Source organism: Triturus cristatus, chromosome 2_2 (genome assembly GCF_964204655.1).
Source record: "Triturus cristatus chromosome 2_2, aTriCri1.1, whole genome shotgun sequence".
In the NCBI taxonomy this organism is placed as follows: domain Eukaryota; kingdom Metazoa; phylum Chordata; class Amphibia; order Caudata; family Salamandridae; genus Triturus; species Triturus cristatus.
In genome coordinates, this window is record NC_140582.1 from 926,652,619 (window position 1) to 926,658,622 (window position 6,004).

Here is a 6,004-nt window from a genome sequence, read left to right on the forward strand (position 1 = left end):
TGACTAGTTATAACAAGGAAATCACCTCAGACTGCAGTAGTCCTGGAAACCTTTCTGCAGTGGAGAGCACATTACAGGTTTTGAACAAATCTTTTATCCTCCAAAATGATGAGATTACATAGAAATGCAATACATCTTTCTCGAAACACTGTTTTCCCATGAAATAATTATTGATTCTGGTTTTCCCATGTTCATTGCAAAGCAATACTGTCTTCTTTTGAAGTTTGAATCAACCCACGGCTCAGTCCAGAACCAATGGAAATTGCCTTCCTATCAACAGTACGACAATATGACAGATACTCTACATTACACACAACATTACCACTCAATTTGTACTCTTTCCTTTGACCGTGATGTTCTCGTATGCTATTAGATTCAAGATATACTATGAAATTCTTAGCAGCAACAGTTTGATCCAGCAAGACGTTACTACAATAAGGAAAGCTATTTGATGTTTGGAGACAACCAACTAGTTACTCTACTCTTCAGTTATCTATTTCCTTCAACTCTGTTAGAAATTGGATTTCTGGTTTGCAGAGGTATGCACCCTGTCCAAGCAGAAACCACAATTCTTGTACGTTTAAGCCACAAATACACCCTGTGCTCAGCCTCTGGAAACCTGACACTGAGCAGTCAGGTCTAATTTAAGATGTGTAAAGTATTTGTGCAACAAATCAATCAGTAAATCAGTACAAACACCACCCCAAAACATTCCACACCAAGTTAGAAAAATAGTTCTTAATTTAATAAATAAAACAACACCAAAACAGCAAAGATCCAATAAGTAGAAGTCAAGAAATTACTTTTAAATGATTAAAAGCAGATACAGTGCTGAGAAGAAGTAAGCACTTAAAGAGTTAATTGGTTGCACTGGACCGGGACAAAGTCAAGAGTTCAGGCCAACCGTCATGGAGCGCGGGTCGGATACATACCCATGCAGGGCCCGCTGAGCAAAAGTACCTTAATCCTGGCCGCAAACACGAGATGCGAGGTACAGTCGAGCGATGCGTCGGTGTTGCTCTCGTAGTTGAGGTAATGCTTGGATTTTCTCCATGGAACAATGGCAGTGCACTGGTTCCAAAGATGAAGCATCGATTCCGAGATGCGCTAGTTCTGAATCCAATGTGCCAGGTTTCCCCACGCAGTCGAAGGGATGCGTCGATCGCCTCTCGCTGTTGTGGCAGCGATGCGGCTGTTCTGATGCGGTGGTTCCAATGGCGATGCTGGTTGCAAGTGTGATATGCTGATTCTGTTCCTGCAACAGCAGCGATGCATCAATTCTGCTATCTCACCTGGGGACTTGTCAGTGCCGCTTGAGCAAGCACCTGAGACACTTCCAATGAACCAGGTACAGGAGCAGGGTGAAAGACTTTGATGTCCCTGGGTTTTTTAAGAACAGGAGTCGAGTCAGCTAGCCCTCGGAGTCACTCAGGGTTCAAGTGATAAAGGTCCAATCAGAGAGAGCAGCAGACAGCAGGGCAGCACAGCAAGGCAGCATTCTTCCACAGCAGCAGTCTAGCAGAGTGGCAGTCTTTAGCACAGCAGGTCCTCCTCTAGGCAGATTGGTTTCAGGGCCAGGAGTGTACTGAGTTGGTAGAGTAAGAGTTCCAGTACTTAAATTCAGTTGTGCCTTTGAAGTGTGGGTGGATTCAAAGAAGGGTGTCTGAAGTGCACAGAGGTCCTTTCTTCCTGCCCTGGCTCCAAACTGTGTGTTTGGCTGCCCAGAGGGAATATACAAAGCAAACTGTCACCCAGCCTATCCAGTGATCAGAGACAGACATCAAATGGCTAAGAGCAGGAAAAGTGGCAACTTTACCATTAAATAGGATTTATCATTCCATGGGTACTAAACCTGGCAATTCTACCTTCTCTCAATTAGGGATTGCAGCTTATTAAATGTAATAAGCAATTCCCAAGGTTAACCTATGAGAGGGGTAGGCCTGTCAGTAGTGAAAACAAGTTTGGGAGTTATTCACTACCAGGTCATGTAAAACTTAAAAGTATGTGTCCTTCCTTTAAGTTACATGAAACTCTGCCCTCTGCGCTACCTAGGTCCTACCTTAGTGGTGACATATATGTAATAAAAGGGGAGTTTGAGGCTTGGCAAGGGATTTTAAATGCCAAGTCGAAATGACAGTATAATCTGTACACATAGGCTTTGCAATGGCAGGCGTGACACAAGTTTATCTGCTACTTGAGTGGCTGGCACAAGCAGTGCTGAAAGCACACAAGTAGCATTTAATTTACAGGCCCATGTGTAGGAGAGTAGGGTCTGCTTTCTATGGTCACCCCCACTTTTTGCTTTTGCTTCACTGGTTTTCGACTTAGATGTGGCTGTGGGCCTGCTATTCAGACCACCAGCCCAGCTGTTCTCTCTCTAAATTCATATTATGTACTCTAGGTACATAACCCAATTGGTAAGGATCACCTCATTGGTCCCTGTACAGTGTACCTTAGGTACCCAGGGCATAGGTGTACCCTAGGCCTACCAGGGGCTGCAGCATGTATTATGCCACCCCTGGCTGGCCTTCCATCATGACACAGCTGGCTGATCACTCAGCTGGGGCAAGGTCGTGTAATCACCCCTTGCTTGGGTATAGTATTCCTATACCTGCCTTATATATAGACACATGGGTAACCTGTGAGCCACTCCTATGGCAGGCCTTAACAATCCTGGAGGCAGAGTGCTTGGTAACATGTGAGATGGTGCTCTAGCATGAGCTGAGCCTGTCTGCAGCTTTCGGAACCATGTCCTTATAGCTGTTCTATGATATCGCCTACCATATACTCTTAAAGTGCCTTATAATCCTCGCGGTTATGGTAACTATGGTTTGGCTTTACCAAAACATGTCGTGTAAGGTGTCTACCGCTTTGGAATACTACCCCCATACCGTTTCTGGCGATGAGGATAGTATTCCCCCCTTCTAGAGGGAGAAGACATGTTGAACCCTACGTATCCGGTTAAAGTTAACCAGAGCCCCAGCATCACAAAATGGATGCTGCTGCCACAGACACAAGTCTGACCTCCTGCTGCTGGGAGACCTTCCAGCAAGGGAGGCTTGGACAATAGGTTTCCTGCCTTGGGAGGTGCTAGCACCACCCCAGACAGGACTTAGTGTATTGGGGCAGGGAGGAATGAAAGAAACGAGACACTGCCTGGGGCACACAAGGTGTCCCATGCATAGTCCGGTTCAAACCGGTGCTGGGGCACTCCAGCCCCAGTCCTGGCGCGAAACTGGACAAAGGGAAGGGGGTGTAACCACCCCCCTCCCTGGTCCCACCCATAGGAGGGACCTAGCAGGAGCCCAGCCCCCCAGATTAGTATAAGAGTGGGAGCTGAGTCCCTAGGACTTTGGATTATCCTGAATTGAAACTTGACACGAAACTCTGGACCTTCGACCTTCATCAAGAAGACTGAAGAATCTCCCTTGTGGCCAAGGAGTGGCCACCCTGTGCAAACAGGCACCATCAAGCGACCTGCTGTTTGCTTTGCCCAAGTTCTACGAGGAACCGACTGCAGAGCCCAATCAGCGCCTTGACTTCCAGACTTCTCCGACCCTGATCCACATCCACATCCACAGCAGAGCTGAGATCCGTGGAGGCGACGAGAGACGTGGGACCGGCTACCTGGGAAAATTGGCGAGTAACTTCCAGCGCAGCTTCTGAGGCATCCTCGAAGTTGTGCTCTGGGGATTGAGAAGCCCCAACCCCGAGCACCATCTCCACCGAAGATCAGCCCTCCACACTCCACGAGTTCTGCGTGGGGCCCTGCATTTTTCTTCTTGACGCGTCTGTCCGGTTGCTGGCCCGTTGGCTAGTAGCCTCAGTGACGACGAACCCTTAACTTTCCACCGCTGGTTTGGTTCCCCCAGACTGGCTCCTGCTTCCCTGTGAAAGAGAAGCACCTCAGACCTTCCTGGTCTGCACCTGAAGCGAATCTCGATTCCTGCGTGGGTTGCCTCTGCCAAGACTTGTTGACTCCAATCGGGACGTCGACTCCGCCATCAGCAAGATCCTTCGTGGGACAGCTCGTATCCTGGTTCTGGTCATCCTCGAAGTCACCTGGTCCACATGGCTGCAGAGACAAGCTTCAAGACATCACCTGTGTCCTGCACGACATCGTCTGGTTCCTTCCTGGTTCCACACGGTCACTGGCTAGTGACCCAGACTTTGTCCACTCGACCTTCATGTGTCTTTCCTTCCAGATCCATCCTTGGGTCCACCGGACATCTTCCTCCTGGCCGCCTGCCAGCATCTTTTCTTCAGGCATCCATAGGATCCAGCGACGACACCCGACACATCTTCACACCTATGCACCCGTCTCCCGTGGGTGAGGTATCCAGTGGATATTGACTATCCAAGTGTCTAAGTCTTTAGTTGCTTCCTCCTAGTTACTTCGGAAGTGTCCTTATTCTTCCTATTTCTAACTACTACATTCCCATTTACTTTAATGTAATGCACGTGTGTGTTTCCACACTGCACACGCCTCCCGTGGGCCTCCCACTTCCTAACTCTTGGTAGGGTAGTGTAGCCCCAGCGATTCCCTAGGCCCTAGGCCTACTCCCTATTCGTGACGTGGTACTTATACCACTTTCTTAGTATATGGTTTGCGTGGCCCCTGGGCCTAACTGTATTTTTCCTGTGTAACTTAATGTGTGCTACTTAAGAAATTGTTTGTACTTAGACCTCTGTGCTCATAAAGAGTGCTGAGGGTATATGCTAGAATAAATACATTCTACTTTTATATATACCTGTTGTGGTGTCCTTTCATTTGGTATTCAAGGGATTATAATGGTATAACAGCTGGCTTCACATGCCATACAGAGGTTAGCCTAAGACTGCTCTTGTCCATGCTGCCACTAGGATAGCTGGTCTATAAGGTTGACTTTACAACCAATCACCATAAGGGTTGTTTGGACTGATACAAGGTGTACACTAGAACTAGTGACATCATATATCACGCCAACTTCTCACATTGGTGAGCAGCGGTTGGGATCTGAGCTTGCTGTTGTGATACCATTGTAATCTTGAGATATCAAATTGAAAGATCACATTAGATACTGTAAGGTACATATAAAACAAAATCTTAGAATACTTAAGTTCTACTGAACTTAGTTGTTGTAGGTTGAAGGGCCTAGCACACCCTGACTACAAAGAGATTTTAGTAGATACAACTAGTGTAGGTAGGTGCACACACCACACCCTCACTAGATCATTTCTCTGCGAGGAGATCAAGATGATTCTCTCTCAGGAGAGGTAAATCCTAGAAGGATACCCTCTAGATGGATGTATGACGTTACAACGCACACTTTTACAACGCATGCACTTACAACGCATTTTTTACAACGCATAATCCATTACAACGCATGACATTACAACGCATGACACTACAACGCATTTTTAAAAAATACCTTTACAACGCATTACCATTACAACGCATACTACCTTTACAACGCATACCATTACAACGCATAATATTAAATTACATTTAAGGTAAGTATTAGATAGTATAGGGGTAAACATTACTATTCTAACTCCAGGGGGTGCAACAGTAGGGTAAGTGTTGGATAGTATAGGGGTAAAAATTACTATTCTAACTCCAGGGGGTGCAACAGTAGGGTAAGTGTTGGATAGTGTAGGGGTAAAAATTACTATTCTAACTCCAGGGGGTGCATCAGTAGGGTAAGTGTTGGATAGTATAGGGGTAAAAATTACTATTCTAACTCCAGGGGGTGCATCAGTAGGGTAAGTGTTGGATAGTATAGGGGTAAAAATTACTATTCTAACTCCAGGGGGTGCATCAGTAGGGTAAGTGTTGGATAGTATAGGGGTAAAAATTACTATTCTAACTCCAGGGGGTGCATCAGTAGGGTAAGTGTTGGATAGTATAGGGGTAAAAATTACTATTCTAACTCCAGGGGGTGCATCAGTAGGGTAAGTGTTGGATAGTATAGGGGTAAAAATTAATATTCTAACTCCAGGGGGTGCATCAGTAGGGTAAGTG